Here is a 17,832-nt window from a genome sequence, read left to right on the forward strand (position 1 = left end):
CTCAGCACAGGACATTCTTATATTTCTCAGTATCCTTCCAAAACTAATTTTTCCATCTGTGGAGCGTTTCCAGCACACATCTGGCAGCATGCTGCAGTGTGAACAGCATTTACTAGCTCTCCGGGCATGTGTTATGCATCCAATGACATCATGCGCTCTCCAGCTTGCCAAAGCTCCGTCTCTACCGTACAGACCACCAAAACAGAGCCTCAGAATCCCCAGGGGAAAAGAGGGCTAACTTCCAACCCAAAAGGTTTTCCCCTTGCAAAAGCTATTTAATGCTTCATCTGCTGTGCTGTGTTCTCTCCTACTCGCACCCATTCTACTTCCCATTTACTTGAAAACAGTTTTCAAATCATTCCTAAATTGCTTATATTTTATCCCTCCTGTAAACATTTTCTCTGTGCACAAAGCTGTGACTTCCCAGAAGAGAACATGCCTTTTTCCTTCTATTCACATTGGGCTTTAACTCTTTGATGACCTGAAAACTGGAAAATCTGTATTTTTCCCCAAAACATATCTGTTTTTCCTTGCTCTGGATAATAGCAGGCGATGCAGCACAGACTCATTGTTCTCTGGAGGTGAAATCAATGGCTCAGTCAGTGTGATACACATTACTTATCACTGTCTCACCAGCAAGGAAGCTCTCTAGCACACTTAAGAAAACAGGTTTTACCTTGTAGAGCAAATCAGAAGAAAAATAATTCTGTTCTCTGGAAAATGTTAGTGTTCAGCCATAACTAACTCTTTCAAAACCTTTTAAAGAAAGGCAGACATATGGCAGGACAAAAGGCCCATGACCTACATACTCATCTGTGATGTGGAAAGCCCTAGGCTCAAACTGCTGCAGGGTTAGACCAACCCTTTGCAACACACTCCTCCAGCTCCGGGCAATCTCGTATTTACGAGACTCCTAAGAGATATTTGGACAATGATGCATCATGCTCTGCAACACCCATGAATTTATCTAAGCAATAGTGGGACCCAAATACTTACACAGGCTTCTGCACCATCCTGTGTTAGCTTATCCCACCATGCAATTAAGTTGTGCGTGGAAAAAATACTGTATTTTCCACACATGCAACCCAAAAGCTAATTACAGCACTGAGATTCAGCATTACACCACGTATCACATGTGGGTAATCTAAAGAGACACTTTCTTTCATTCCCTGGTTGAGCTACCCAGATTTTGAACCCTCACTGCCTGCTTCCTCCAGCTAGCTGCCCTCCAGTCTCTGACTTTGAATAGGTAACCATAAAAATGCTTAGAATACTATGACAGAATTAGATTTAATGTGGTTTAACTGTGTGCAACGTATTCTTTGGGAGGTTTGTACTTTTTTATAGGTGAGACTAAGATCACTTGAAGGACTTCTAAAGCCAGCAATTCATAGCTCTTTGTCCCATACCTTTCCTCTGGTTTACTTCGTATCATTTTCGCACACACTGAGGGCACACACAGACACCACAGGCAGATGGACACCGCGCACATATGGACACCACAGACACATGGACACTTTGTGGGGAAACAAACACACTGTACAAAGAGAATCCCAGTTGCAGATAAAGTAAAAGACCTTAGAAATGCCAGATTTAAAAGACACTGACACAAGGAAGAGATCTGAAGGGTCAGCCTTGAACTCCTAGACTTATTCTTACAGGGTTAGCTTGTTTTATTCAGGGAATTCCGAATATTTCTGCTCCTTCCTCACCTGTACCAGCAATTCAAGGAAAGAGGAGTGGAATTTGTGTCCTGAATTTGAGTTCTGCATTTGTTTTCAGGGACAGAGTCTTTATAGAACGTTTAAAGAAAAGTTATCCTGTAATCTTGGAGATGGAGCACTAATGTGTTTAATTAGAATGCAATGCAGCAACCCTGGATTGAGACATAGCCCAACATGATCCATCACCCTGTTGGAATGGCTGCATCAGAACAGAGGGCACTAACAAGGCCGCCATCTAACAGCCGTGGCCACCCGCACTTCTCTGCATGCCTGAAGAGGCATTCTCCTTCTCCATATGCTTCTCTGTTCTAGCCACAGCTGTGGACAGTGCAGGTACCAGTCAATAGATGATAAGCCTAATTCATCATCTTCTCTATTAGCAATTACCCTTGCTCATTTCAAGATCAAGGTCAGTGTTATTTAGCATATTTATCTTTCAGAACAGCATCAATGTTCCGAGTACTAATGGCTATTCAGCATCAACTAGTAGTTACATAAAAACTGGAATCTTCCCAGGATTCTTATTTCCCAACTGTTTATAATCACACCAAATCAAACTAATTAAAAAAAATATCTCAACTAATCCTTTGAAACGCATCAGCCAGTTCCCCCAGTTCACTCACAGTTATAACGATAACAAAAACCTAGAGGTGAAAATGGATTTCCTTGGGTTTTACATTTCAAAACATCTTGAAGAAATATTTGACCATAAAAGGTGTCTGAAGCATATCTGGAAAGTAGACTGCAAGTTAACCTACAGCTGTCTGAAGTTTATCAGCAGATTCTTGAAAGCTGTCACTTGCTATAGTTTGAGGATGCTCCTAACAAGGATTTAGCCACAACACGTGAGGCACCAGAATGCATGGCCCATATGCTTCCCATCAGTGCAGCAACTGCATTCTGAATGCAGAGGTCTCAGCCACTTCCCAAGTCAGGCTCCGAAAGGAAAACTCTTCCTCTGTATCTTAGGCAGACTAGCATGTTTCCAAGCCTCCTGTAAAGCATCTATATTACATATTTGCTTTTGGTAGTGTATGTTTGGACTCGATGGTCTTTAAAGCTGCCTTGCATCCCAAGCCAGACTATCATTCTACATCACAATTAAGTGTGGGATATAAACCTGAAGTTTGCAGAGGATTGAGTTTTGCATTGAAGCGAATGACAGAAATTTCCTAATAGTCTTCCAATGGTTTCCAGTATTTAATATGCCTGCAACATGTGGGAGAGGCCTCCTTGCTGGCTATTAAACTTGCTATGCGTGCAGTATAGGCACTACTGGAATGTAAATAGTTCTCACATGGTTATGTTATTTCTGATATAGGCCTGTCTATACCACTTATTATTATTCTTCCCTGTGAGGGTGCTGAGGCGCTGGCACAGGGTGCCCAGAGAAGCTGTGGCTGGCCCATCCCTGGCAGTGTTCAAGGCCAGGCTGGACACAGGGGCTTGGAGCAAGCTGCTCTAGTGGAAGGTGTCCCTGCCTGCGGCAGGGGGTTGGAACTGGATGAGCTTGAAGGTCCCTTCCAACACAAACCAGTCTGGGATTCTATTGAAAAGTACTACTAAATCCTACTTACATCTCTCAGCATCTGCAAAAAGCTGCAAGCCACACCAGCTCTATTTCAAGTCTTCCACTTGTAACTCATCTAATGAGCAGATGGTTAAGGGGGAAGGGGGGGGGGGGGGGGGGGGGGGGATAAAAACCAAAACAACTTTTTTCGGTGCAAGTGATTGGGGGTGCTTTAGTTTTTTAAAGCCAGTTGTCTTGGACATCTGCTCAAATTCCTGACTGCAAATTTAGCTTTCTGTACATTACTAGAGACATATTCATATCCTGTATTTGTTTTCAAGTAAAATAAAAACCTATTAGGTATTGTTTAAATGTTTTAGATATTTAGCAGATGGGAAATATTTTGAGACCAAAATATTTTTCATGTGGCTGGTTCCTACGTATTACCAGCAATAAAGTCCTTGCCCATCTTGATCACAAACAGCATGAGTTTTTCCATCTTTATTACTGCCACCTCATTGAAGGACAGTAGATGAAGTTCCCATCCAACTGGGAATAGGTATCCCTCAAAGGAGAAGGAATACCTCACCTTCGGAGTGAGTTTCCCAAATACGGTCTTAGAATGAACCTGGAGCTACACAGTATTTGAAGTGTGAATATTTGAACAATGCCACTGTTCACTTCTATAGTTTCAACTGAAAGAAGAAACTAGACCGAACAAGCATACTGGTTCTCAGCTGTAATTTCCTCTGAATTCAGAAGAGGCTAGGGTGTCATACAGACATTGAGGGACTGGGGTGTTCGAACGAAGGGAAATCATGAGGTAAGAAATGTTCTGTATGTTAAGATTTTGGGGGTCCTGTTAGGATTTTGGGGGTTGCAATATGCAGACGTTCTCAGAGGCACCTAAAGCAAAACATGAACACCACCTTCTTTATCTTTACTGTGACAGAAAGCAAAAAATGAAGCTAAATGAAAATAAAAACCCCTTCAAAGGCCTCAGCACTTGAAAGACCAGTTAGCTGATGGCACTTACTTTACTGGAAAAACTGCCTTCCTTTCTCAGATTGATAGAATGAAGATTTGTAGATCTGCCACATCCATGTTGCTTCTTTTCTGTTCTACAGTGTGATTATAAAACATGAATTCACAGAAGCTACACTAAATTTTTAATTAATGAAATACTTCATTAATTAAAATTTACCATTTACAGCGGAATCTAATATTAGATTGTTTTCAGTTTTCAGATGGTTATTTTTATACAAATTTAAATTTCCCTATTTTATTAAGCACCAAAACCAACACAATGTGCAACGTATTTACAAATGCATTAAAATATTTATAGCTCCAGAAATGATTTATCACTATACTTAACAGTACTGATCACTCTAAATTACCAGCCATAAAGATTACTTTTCAGTGATTTTTTTGTCCAGCTTAGGCATGATTCTGTGTGAGGAGACAGGAGGAAGGAAGAAAAAAAAAAATAGGCATAAGTGTTTAGGAGGAGAAATTGTGTAAGAGCAAAAGAGACAATGGATTTTTCTGAGCCAGAACCGAGTTGCTGTTTTGGATCATTAACTAATAGCTCCGATGCTTCCTACTCCTATTCTGCTCTGCTCTATACGGACTTCAGAATCAGTATCATTCTTCAATGCAGCCCAAGTGTGAGACAAAGCAGAACAAATGTGGGAGAGCATGAAGTCACACAGGCAACTCATTTCTTTTTTATTCTCTGGAACATTAATTTGAGCTCTTAAAAAAGCTATGTTTACTATACACACTCCTCTTATTCGCATTCCTTTCCTGCTGCATTCCCTATTCTGTTACAGCTTTCCAAAGCCTTAATGATTGTACGTTGCAATACCAAACAAATCCCTCTGCAGTTAAGTGCACATATTTTCTGCTATAGCTGTCCTTTCCCAAGCAGTCACAGAATCCATTATTTCTAGGCACACTTTCACAGTGCAACAGAATCCAAGAGCTGACATTTTTTATTTAGTACCCATGGGCTATAATCATGAAAAATTTACTCCCTGAAATACAGTTGCATGCATTTCTTACCCACCACACTCCGGATAAAAAGTAATTTCCTTGAACACACCAGTAACAATGGTAACTTAACAAAATGTAGCAACATAAAATAAACATGAGCATGTAGCACATCTGAATTCTCCAGAGTGATAGTAGTCCATGTTCCTAGCAAAGATTTAAATGAGTAAGAGGCCTTGAAGCTTGACACAGATCTCTGAAGGCACGGGAGAGAATTCAGGGAAACTGTCATTAAAATAAATTGCTATTAGTGACTACAAACCTCTGATAATGCTGTGGCTTGCTGCTGGAGAACTGACAGGGGCAAAACCAAGATGCACAAGCAATGAAAAACAAAAGATAATCACGCAGCTTACATGTATTCCTGTGTGATAACGGAGGGAGGCTAAAGGTTACATTTACAGCGGAATCTAATATTAGATTGTTTTCAGTTCCTACCCATCTCATAAAAGAAAAGCAAAAGGGAACCATTACTTTTTATTTTAGGCCAATGAAGACTGAATTATGATCTCAGAAACAATAACAAGACAATAAAAATAAGAGAATCCATCCAGAATTCCTGTCCTGTATTACTAGAAGATTCCAGCTAGGACGAGGGCAGGACAATGGATCCTCTGCCCAGTTCAAGGGAAGCTGTCAGCAACGCACAGCCAAAAAGGTACTGTGACGGTGGCAATGAAATCACGTGCTGTTGGGCTTTTCACACAACACTTAGAAAAATTATGAAACCGAATTCTTCTGAGTGTTATGGTTCTCCAGGAAAAGTGTGCTCAGAAATCATTTAGTTCTTGTGGAAAAGCTGATCAGTGATAATGAAAATGCAAGAGCTTGGATGCAACCTCTGGGTCACAAGCCCATGAATCTCTTTGACGGCTATCAAAAAGAAATGTTTGCTTGGGAAATGTTCACCCCCACATCCTGCTTCCCTGAACATCTCGTACCCACCAGTGTTTAAACTCCATTATGTGGACCTTCAGTCTGATCCCAAGTGACAGCTCTCATGAAAGAAGAGTTGGTATTCACCATCTACTAGGTAAAGGGCACAAAGCATTCAAAGAGAGAGAAGGCAGCATCTTCCATTCTTCACTGACCACCCTATACTATACTGTGAAAGTTGTTCATGGTATCAACATTATTTGTTCCTTTTTAAACAGAATAAAAATTGAAGATGACAAAATAAATCCTATACAGAGACGTTCATATTGAACTGCTAACAGTATTCACTGTGCCTCCATTCTCAGCAGGATTTTACACGTATCTCTGCTAGATGTACCTGGCCTTGCTATGATCATACAAAGTCCCAGTCAGAATACTCATGGAGGACTGCTTTTGAAACAACATGCTCTGGGTGTACTATAAAATTGTCCTGTTTGTCAGCTACTTTGTCATTTTGGATCTGTCTCTCGCACCTGAAAGACACAGCATAACTTAGGCTGACTTAGGAGCCCAAAGCTCTGCACTTTAAGACCATGAGGATAATAACAAATTTGGAGCATATCACATATGTCATTCCTTCTCCTATTAGCCCACAGGAAATATCACCCTGAAAAAGGACTGAAAATTATGCCCAAACTATGTATTTAATGTAGGTTCCTTTTCACTTCACATATGAGATGAACTTCTCTTAACAAAGGTTTCATCAAAGTACATTCTCTGTTAGCATCCAGAAAAACTAGGGCTTGGTATAAGCTGAAGTAGTACATTAAAAATGCATCATGAAACCATAAATTTAACATTTGTCCAAATGAAAAATAGGTTTTCCACTTAGGGAAATGAGCAGAGGCCTGTCTAACACATGACTGCACTGTACGAGCTCTAACACAAGAGAACCGAAAGGAGTAGTTTTCAGTTACAGGCCTATTAAGCACATTGGAGAGGCCTCTTACCAATACCCAATGCAAGACTAAGAAAATGCATCAGATACACAGTTTTGTGAGAATATTCTCAAATACTGGAGCACCAGCAAAAATAATGCCTTTATTATCCTTTTTTATATAAATTAATATTCATATGAGTTCTTATTTATACAAGCTGGCTCCTGATGAGCTTTAGAATGAAGAAAGCAATACAGGAATTTGCCAATACCACTGACAACCTCTGGAAAAGTCATCAGAATTATAAAAATAACTGCACTGAAGAGCTTGCAAACCTTGTATTTCATGTTTGGATTCTTATGAGACTTGTAATAACTTCTAGAGAAATGCAGTTATTTGACTTCCATGATGCAAACTTGACATTCCAAAGTGAAAGGAAGAATGAAAGAGTTCCAAACAAACTTAAATTCAGAAAATAAAATCCAAACTAGAGTGGCTATTCACTGTATGACAAACAACAGCATTGTTCAACATCTTTAAAAAATCCTGCAGAGGTAAACTCTCTCTTAGTGGATAGTAGCCAAACTATTAGGGAGTTACTTCTGTTGTTCCACAGAACAGAAGGGGCTTTATAATGTGCCCTTTGGAACAAAGGGGAAATCATGTACAAAGATGCTTGTAGCAAAGGGGATATGTCACCTGCTTTGTCTGAGAGTTCAGACAAGGGGTGAGACCTTAGCAGTCTCAGAAGCAAACAGGGAACAGTGACTCTGAGAGAACAACTGTAAAGAAATTGTAAGAATTGCTATAAATTTCTTCCCTGATTTCATTAGTTTGAACTGTTAGCATGCCTTTGACTCCTAAGATGTCTGTGCTTAATGTGGCAATCATCCCTGTGCTACCTTTACATTGTCACATACACTCCACATTCTATGTGGCTACAGGGAAGTGAGATGGTAGAAATAACGTTACCTGAATAAGCTCCTGGTGCATGTCAAAAGGCCAGCAAGGCAAAATTGTTAAGCCATGCACATATCTTCAGTTGTTATGTCATTCTCAGGAAGCCCCAGCACTAATCAATTGGGTTTTCCTGCTCTTGGTACAGCGCTTTTACTGTGTAAATGGTAAACCTGAGTGTTTCCTACTGACTCATCACTTAAGGCAATTTTATGCCTCCTCCATTTTTAGTATTTTCTTGTCTACTTGTTCTCCCAAACTCTCCATTTCATTTCCTCAGAGACTGGTTGAGGTTGCAGGTCTCTGATGAAGATCCAGAGATGTCCAGATCCGCCACAATGGATCAGACTGTATACCCAAACAAGAAATGCAGGTTTCCAGGGGCATTCTTGTCTATTACAGGAGAATCCAGGTCCAGCATCCTGGAATCCCCGCACGTGCTTTACTGCCATACAGCCACCTATTGGTAGCTCAAAAAACGGGAAGTCTCACCGCAGTCTTTTTAATCCACAAGGTCTGAGACACTCCCCCTTTGCTGCTCAAATTCTAATCCTTGGACAGCCCAAACTAGATCAGAAATTTGGAGGGTTGGTACACTGAAACACCTAATAAAAATTGGACTGTTTGCTGCAGAACACAACCAAAAAACTCTGCAGCACAGTTGTTTGATCTGATTAATCAGAGCAGCAAGTAACATAAATGTAGCAAAAGGAACAATAAATGAAAATAAAGGGCTTACAGGCACCATGTTAAAAAATAGAGCCAACAATAAAAATGCAAAGAAAGACCAATGAGTATACATAACGTGAGTTTTAAAGCAAGCCGTTCTATAAAGCCCACGTAAGATGTAGCTGCTCTTCTATCGCTCTGCATCAGTGATACACATTACAGTCTCAGGAAGCCTGATTTATTTACATTCTCATGCCAGCCATATCCAGTTTGACACAGAAGAAAAAGAAAAAGCAGTACGAACTTTGGGAAAAAAAATAGTAAATCAATGAAATACCTCTTAGAAATATCTAAAACATGCAAATCTGTCTACAGCGTCAATAGACCCCAGCCGCGACTGCCGAAATAGGTGAGCACAGAGCGCCCTCTCATGTGTGCTAATGTGTTAAAATGCTCCACAAATCCTCAACTTCAGACTGAGTCATCATCGCTATAATACTAAGAAAAAAAAAAATTAATTCCCTAGATGAGGAAACTCAGTCCTCGAATGGTGTGAAAACAAGGAATAAAAATCTCACTTTAACAAGAATTGGAAAAAAAACCCACACAAACAAACAAACACTGAGGAGCTGAAACATCATCTGCATCTGAACTCCATTGGGCTTGGGGAGGTTTTAGTCTAGAACTACTGGGTACAAAATCCAGTACTGTGAAAGATCAAATTCTTAAAATGATATCCAGCAGGCTGACTCTCAATGAGCAGGTAACAAGACACTTTATCTAAGCTACAACCCTTGCAGATCAAGCTTCCTTTCTGAAAGTCAGAATTATTCTTGCCCTTGTGCACTGGGTATTTAGATATATGAGGAATAAAAAGCACTATGCCATTGCTACACAGTACTATAACTAATTCCAATGGGAAGAAAATTGCACAGTAAAAAACAATCACCCAGCTATCCTAGGTGCAGAGCCAAGAGCAGCAGTGCCACATCAGCATGATGAAACACTCAGGGCCAGATCTATCAGCCCAGGTTACAGCACTGCTGTCACCCAGCTCTTCTCAGAGCTCAGAGCCACACTAGCAAGACCATGTTGCATGGATGCAACAACATGCCTTGGCACTAGCACAAGTTACCACTAAACGACAGAACAAACATTCCCTCTTCCTATTCCCAGCTGGTAAAATGAGAACACCACTACCCCACCACTTGACAGACAGTAAGAATGTGTTATACAAAATACAGGGGGGAAAAAATAAGTATACATCCTACTATAAAGGGTACACAAACTTGTCACTATATTCAGGACTATTATCAGAAAGCAGCACTGAGACAGAGGGAGGGTGCAGAAAGTCGAGACAACTGCAGTCCCTTAATCACAATAAACAACACACTATTCATTTGGAGATCCACCCTAAAACAGACCAAACAGAAAGAGAGAAAACAAGTAAAGGTGTCTTCTTACTATAAGTAAATAGACAACAATACAGAGCATCCCTCCACCACTGGGTAAGTGATGCTCACTTTGGTACATGGTCCAACTTGCTCTGCCAGCAAACAAACCAACCAACAAAACCAAACACAAACACTTACTCAAAGAGGAGAAAAGGGAAGGGATAGGAAGAGGGCACTGAGAATAACGGCAACACTATCTAATGAGAATGTAAGATAAAAACATGTGTGGAGTGCTGGGCTCCCCAGGACAAGAGAGGGAGGCTCAGACTGAGCCAAGTCAAGGAAAAGGTCGCAATTAAGGGATTGGAGCATCACTCATATGAGCAGAGGCCAAGACACCTGCAGTTTCAGTAGAATGGGGTCTTACTAATACCTGATGGGCGACAATAGAAGACTGGAACAAGCTCTTCTCAGTAGTATTCACTGAATGGACAAGAGGCAACTGGTGCAAACTGCGATACAAGACATTTGATTTAAACATAAGAAAAAAAAACTTATTGGTGAGGGTGGTCAAACACTGGAACAGGCTGCCCAGAAAGGTCATGGAGTCTCCATTCTTGGAGACAGTCAAAACCTGCCTAGACAATATCCTGGACAACCTGCTCTGCTGACCCTGCTTTCAGCAGTGGAGGCTGTGCGACACCATCCCCAGAAGTCCCACGCAACTTCAGCTCTGCTGGGAGCCTGTGAGGTAGAAGACAGAAACAAACGCATGAACCTCAGCATACCGTAAAACAGCAAGTTCTAGCAAAGTCAAAAAAATCCGTTAAACAGTTTTATGCCTGGAAAACTGGAATGCATCTTTCTGCAAATTAAAGACAGATTTGAAGCCGGAGGATAGGACTGGAAAGTTCCTTGCTCATCAAATTAAAAACAAGAGGCCTATTCATGAAAAGCTACGTGGTCAAGTCACATTCTTTTCTCAAAAGTTTTACATGCAGCTGAGGGTGGGCACTCCACTTGCAACTCACTGAGCAGCTTTTAGGTGGATATGGATTGCCACAGCACATGAGGGTGCATTTCTAACAAGCACTGGCATGCAGTCAGTAGGAGCACGAGGAGGAGCAAATGTCCCTTTTCCTTGTGAGAGGGCTGGTCACACGACTTAGGAGAGTCACTTAACGAAACAGCAGCACAAGCTCTTCTCATGAATTCCTGCAGTTACATGACAGCATTGACAACCCTCCCACATCTTCAACACCCAAAGGCATCATGCCTCAAACCCTACTTCTTTCTTTTTCACTTTTCTTCTCCATCTACCTATACAAAGCCATATTTTTAAATTAAGTGGAGACAAAACCTCACTGTGCTTCTGAAGAGCTTGCAGTTGCAGAGGCAAATCAGGAGCGCAATCTTTCCCCAGTACTACAGGCAATGTTATCATTAAACCCTCCTTCTGTTCTCCCCAGTTAAGTATAAAGACACATACAAATTTATTCTTACTCTGCCACATGTTTGTAATTTTTTCCGGTAGCCTGAGAACTGGAATGATGCAAATGCTCAGACATTCAGTTTAAATAAAGCCAGCTTTTTTCCAGTTAGGCACTTTGAAAACCAAAGGAAAAAACTCTCACCATCACATCGTACAACCTCCTGCGCTGACACCTGGACAGAGGTCACCCTAATCAAACCCCCACCTATGCCTCCAAGGCTTTGAACATCTCCCTTCCCAGCTGCTGAAAGGCAGAAAACACTTCCACAGTTGGAAAATTCCACAATCCTTAGACAACATTACAATAGCATTTACTATTAAACTGTTTACTATTTAAAAAACAAAAAGTATTTGCCCTGTAAAATAAAAAAGGGAAGGGAAGGACAGCACCCAAGATCCTCATTCTTATAAGCCTGAGGAAATGTCTATGTGATACAAAGCACACCTCAGCTACCACATCTAAATCTAACAAATGAAGTGTTTGCTTCTCACCTTACAAATATTTAACATTTCCATCCTAGCACATACTGAAACACACCATTGGGAACGCTAGGCACAGCAAGGCCTGTGTTCCACCGGGCTGGTCCCTGCCAGGAGCTGTCTGCATGGATGCGTCCAAGAGTGACACCGGGAAGAGAAACCTGGAGATACAGGTTAGCCTTCTCCCTCTTGCTCTGGAAAATCTGTGTTAATGACTGACTCTCATCCTCATAAATTAAAGCTCATTTCTCATACATCTACTCCATCCAGAACTTTCCTGTAATCCTGGTACTCTCATCACATGGAAGTTTCAAGTCCTTTCAAAGTGTAGCTACACTAATGGTTTCAATAATGCACTGCGACAATCAGCTCCAAAGGATGAAGAACAGATTGTCTGAAAATAATATTTTTTTGCATCCATTTTGAATACATCACCTTCCAGTTTGTTCAGATACCTCTTTATTACTGTAGTGTAAGAATGAGCTGTTCTGTATGCTTCAGGTATCTTGCTACAACATCCTGGACAACCTCCTCCAGGTGACCCTGCTTTGAGGGCAGGGGAGGGCTGGACTAGTCCATCTCCAGAGGCCCCCTCCAACCTCAGCAACACTGCTATTCTGTAATACCAAAAACTTTTTTTCTCTAAGACATTGTCACTCCCCATCCCACAAAGAAAGTCTGAACTCAGAAAATGCTTCATAAAATCTCTGAGAATGTGAAGATTAGAACCAGCCTCCCACAGGGATTATTAGAAACAGCAGCTGGGGAAAGACAGATTGAGGGGTTAATGAAAAACTCCTTTTTCTGGTTTTTTTTTTTTTTATTAGTATGAAGACATAAACATCAAAATGTTGCTCTATCAAACAAAACCTATAGTATTTAATAGATCTATTTGATATTATAAAGATTCAAGTAAAAATATCTGAGAAGTATAGCAGAACATATTGCACAGGATTTATCTTTCATTTGAACAGAGACCACTGATTTGATAAACACCATTTTATGTAGCTGGGTCTAGCAGAGCAAGACCAATGGACACCAAACACAGGTTACCTATGTACACTTTGAGGCACTTTGTATACTTGGACTGACACCTGAACAGCTGTGGGATCTGAAGAGTTTTTGACACGTGCAGATGGAGACATCTGGAGTCTACACCTACTCGGGCTACCTGGATCAAGAAACCAAAATACATCCATTTATAGTTGCATTACACTTGGAACTATTTGGCATGTAAGTATAAACTGTTTTAAGTAAGTGTCTTGCTGAATCTAAATAAAATCATCCCTAAAATGCAAAAAACTATCATGTTGTACTCTTAAAAATGCTTGTTTGTCTATGGCATCCATTAGTAACAAGCAGTCAAAATCCACAACTCTAGTCAGGCACAGGGCAAACTCTAAGTATGCCCCAAGTCTTAGGAGACTCTCCAAGTTAACCCACAATGTGCAGTGAATGCTTTTATTTGGGATTAGTGAAAAAAACATACCTTTTACATAAGTATTTTTGTATTCTTACTAGGAATAGGCCTTTGTAACTCTACTTTAACTATCACTGCTCTTTGGTGAGGCCCAAATTAGTATACATCTGCAAATGTTAGTGAAATCTACCTTTTAGTACAGCATTAGGCCCAAGTGTAAAGCATTTAAAGCCACAGCATATTTTTTGTGCAATGGAAGGATTAAAAACCAGCTCAAAATCAGCAAGAACTAGGAAGAGACCATTCAGGTGTCACAGTCACAGAATATATATCCCTTTGTTTTCATTGCCATGCCTCAGGCACTCAGGCTGCACAGCTGAGAACAGAAACTGAATAAAACTTTTCTAGAGCCTGATCAACAGCAAATCAAAACAAAGAGTTTGGTGGGAAATCAAAGAATAAAATGAGCCTGATCTGATCTGCTTGTAGAGTATTCCCAAAATGCAATTCCTGAAATATTCTGTTACCTTTGCATTTCCCAGTGATACGTAGACAAAATATTTTCAGCATAGCAGGAGTTAGAAGCCAATCCTCTCAAGCAAACACAACTCTGTTTGAAAGCATGAAAGCAAGAACCACCATTTTCTTACTTTCTGTACTGTCTCATTTCAGAGCTTTATTTCACAATGGTTTTGGTTTTGCTTGCCATCCTCTGAAGAAAGGATCAGCTTAAAGCATCAGCCAGTTAGAGAGTGAAAATACATTTCTCTCAAACACATGTAAGACTGGGATATTCCCCATTAGCACTGGAAATGCTGATGATAAAAGGGAAAAAAAGGAATGTAAGAACTTACAAATTGCACACCCGGGATAAGGAAGAAAGAGAAACAAAGATAACTCCAGTTAGTAGCTTAAATCCCAGAAAACTTAGATTAAAATTAGTTTTTCAGCTTGCTAAGCAAAAGCAACTGTGCTCTGCATTCAAAACTCATGCTATAACTGTTAAACTATATACAAGCTACACCTGTTAAGCTCCCTCTTCTGGCTAATTAATAAAATTGCTTAGATTTTGTATACAGAAGTTTCAATTTTCCCTGGTCTGTTCTATCAATAAAAAACAATTATTAAAAAAAAAAAATAAACTGTAAAGCAGCTTGATATTGAAACATACACTGTAAGTGTTCCACTTCTGACAGTGCCCTCCTGCTGCCCCACGCTGACAAGCTGCAAACACACACAAAAATAAATTTAAAAGTCCATGTACTATGTAGGGAAAGTTCTTCAAACCAAGCCTCACTAACCAGCAACCATTCAGACCTGGAGTAAGTTTACAAACACCACTGTATATTTACTGATATTAGATATCCAGTCCAACCTGAAACTTCTGTGTTCAAAACACATCAGACTAATCACTTTGTCCCCAAAGTACAACTTCCCTTGCTCTAGCTAAAATTAGAATTGTGTGATAAAAATACAAACACACATTTTAGAAGACGTAAATGTTGAAAATGAGGAAAATATACCACACAAACTTAAGCTGCCTCTATTCCAGGATTTCCCACCTCTGCTGTGATTTCCAAAGCATGTCTGTCAGATCAGGACAGCTCCCAGTATTCAGAAACAGTTGAGCACACCAAAGCTACCCATCATTACTCCTTACCACCCAAAGAGAGGACTGGCACTTCACAAAGGAGTCGGGGTGAGGGACCAGCCTATTTATCTGTCAGGAAAATGCAAAGAGGGACAAAAAACCTACCCAGTAGGCAGGACAGTGTCTAACTTCACCTCTGCCTCATCTGTCCAAAATTTGTTTTCCAGCTCAATCAGAAAACTCATTTATATTTGTGTCCTTCAACTAAGTAAAATAGAAACAAAGACTCCTCTGTGCTTTTCCATAAAGGAAGAAGAGTAACCCAAGAGCTCCAGCTACTGCAAGCACCAAAATGCCTCTGCTGCAGTGCTGTTTTCTGTCACTGTTCCATGGAAATGCCAAAAAATCCCTGTAAAATACAGTTCAGTCCAGAGGGATGCAGAATTCATCATTCCCTCAGGCAGATAAACAGCCATCTCATAGTGGTAAAACAGTGAACAAGTATTAGCATTCCTTTTATGCACTGACTTACATTAACCTATAGCAACTAGGACAGTTGCTATAGCTGGTATGTCAAAAGCAGAAAGAATTTCATTCTGTTAACAGCTCCAAAAATTAGTAGAGCTTAGCTAATAGGTGTGGGTTTCAAAGTTAACAGGCTTGCACTTGTAACTGGGTGTTCGAATGAGCTTTCCAGATACCAGTTGCTTTCTTTGCCCTTGCTGACATTTTACAGAAACAGAATTAACATGAATTATTTTTAAACAGGGAAGTATCACTAACAGACTGCAGTCAGATCCAGCAACTAAAGCAACTAGTGCTCACCAAACTAGCGCAACTTCAAGAGACACAATGAAGACGTAGTGGCAGCGACAGGCCTCGATTTGTAGATACAGATGTCTTAAGCCAACAGGCACCCTCACTGTGGAGCAGCCAGATTAATGACAACCAGAGCTTGGCAAAATCTTTCATTTTCTTCTAAAACCTAAGTCATTGCAGATGATTTTTATGGAAACAACGACTCAAAGCAAAAGGGAAGTACCATGTAAAAGAGTGTCAAAATCTGAATTCCAGATGGAATGAACACACAGAGGATAAAAAAAAAAAGTAATCCATTCAATTTTGGGGTTTCATTATCTCAATTACTGTAGTAGCATCATGGCTCCTTTTTAAGAGCCAGGACACATTCCCTGCCAAGCCATTTTTATGAGACCTCTATCACAACTGTGCACATGAAGGCAGACAGTGCCATCAAACTCTGACCTCTGCAAATCACTTCCTGTTCAACACCTTAGTGATCCAGCTAATGAAAGGCCTTGACAATAAAAGACCAGATCTCAGTGCAGATCAGACTTGCAATACACCTACTTATCCTACAGGACATGACTGACCCTCTACAGTAAAATGATGTGGGATGATCTGATGATTCACATTATATCTCATTACAATCTCTGAAAGTTAGACTAACTGCTTCTGGCACATATGTGATCATATATCACTTGGAAAACTCATTAGCATTAAACACAACAATTCTAAATGCTTGTATTCATATGATTTATTCTTCAACTCTGCTAAGAGCTTGGTTTCAAAGCTGTGAACTGGGGGCTCCAAGACAGAAAGCAACTCACTGGTGCTCAGTGTGGGAACACTCACATTCCAACGGCCGGGCAGCGACAGGCAAATCCATTTCACACCTCCATCATGAGGGACAGACCAAGTTTCAAGTTCAGCTGGCAGTGGACCTGTGGTACATTCACTGGCCAATGGCCATGGAAAAGGCTAAACAGATACAATCAGCCAGCTCTGGGTGGGAACAGAAGGAAAAAGTGGTGGACGCAATACACAAGCCATCTAAAAAACTGCCTCCAGACCAGCATGGACCATAAACGAAGTCTATACCATTTTACAGCACAACCTGATAACTATAGCAGTTACTATAAACAATGTTTTTCACTTCAGATCAAATAGATGCCAGAAAGACATGTTTTAACATTTCAACTTTTGTAGAAAATGTCTAAAATTCAGCCTTATTGTGTTTTGGTGTTGCCGGAGGTGTGGTAGAAGCATGATTTCCCTGAATACCAATTGTAGACGTACAGTACTTTTGCTGCAAAGAGCTGGCCCTGGGTGAGCCAAGGATCAATCAGCTACTTGAAGTAATCCATTACAGCCAGTGGGAAACAGCCCCAGAAGGAACAAGCAACCAACACCATCTGCTCTTACAAAATGTTTCCTTGCAGAGGCAGATCTTACCAAGAATGCTGATACACATTTTTTCAAATGTATATCCAAAATACACTGCACATAAACACTCTTTGAACATGCCTGTGAAAGGCCTTATTGCTCCATTACTCATAAGAATCCCCATGTTACCTGAGGTCTTGCAACAAAATGTTCCTGGACGCTACTGAGTGCTGAGTAGGTTTGACATTAAGAGATGTCTGGTCTTCACAATCCAGAAACCATGCTGGTTTAAAATAGTACCATACCCCCATTGGGGAGAAGTATGTTTACACAGAAAAAAGTTTAATACCCAACAGGAAATTCAAGTCAAACAACTTTTAAACACAATCTGGAACTTTTAGCAAAAAAACAAAAACAAACCAAAACAAACAAAAAAAAGGCTTTAGTACAGAAATATATGCACTTGTTTACACAAGGTGCTACGTATGCGAATAGTAATCCCAGACAAGTTACTCTTTGCCCAGAAGACAAATGCACTTTCCTAC

The 17,832-nt window shown here is 40.4% G+C and overlaps 2 protein-coding genes across 4 annotated transcripts in view; one reads left to right on the forward strand and one right to left on the reverse strand.

The window, feature by feature from the left end:
* Positions 1 to 17,832, forward strand: part of CCDC117 (coiled-coil domain containing 117) — a 281,107-nt gene that overhangs the window by 220,083 nt on the left and 43,192 nt on the right. The gene's annotated exons all lie outside the window — the stretch shown is intronic.
* Positions 1 to 17,832, reverse strand: part of TTC28 (tetratricopeptide repeat domain 28) — a 123,134-nt gene that overhangs the window by 97,667 nt on the left and 7,635 nt on the right. The gene's annotated exons all lie outside the window — the stretch shown is intronic.

Source organism: Pezoporus flaviventris, unplaced genomic scaffold (assembly GCF_033815535.1).
Source record: "Pezoporus flaviventris isolate CSIRO_AGI_PZ_B2104156 unplaced genomic scaffold, CSIRO_AGI_Pfla_v1 ptg000041l, whole genome shotgun sequence".
NCBI lineage: Eukaryota > Metazoa > Chordata > Aves > Psittaciformes > Psittacidae > Pezoporus > Pezoporus flaviventris.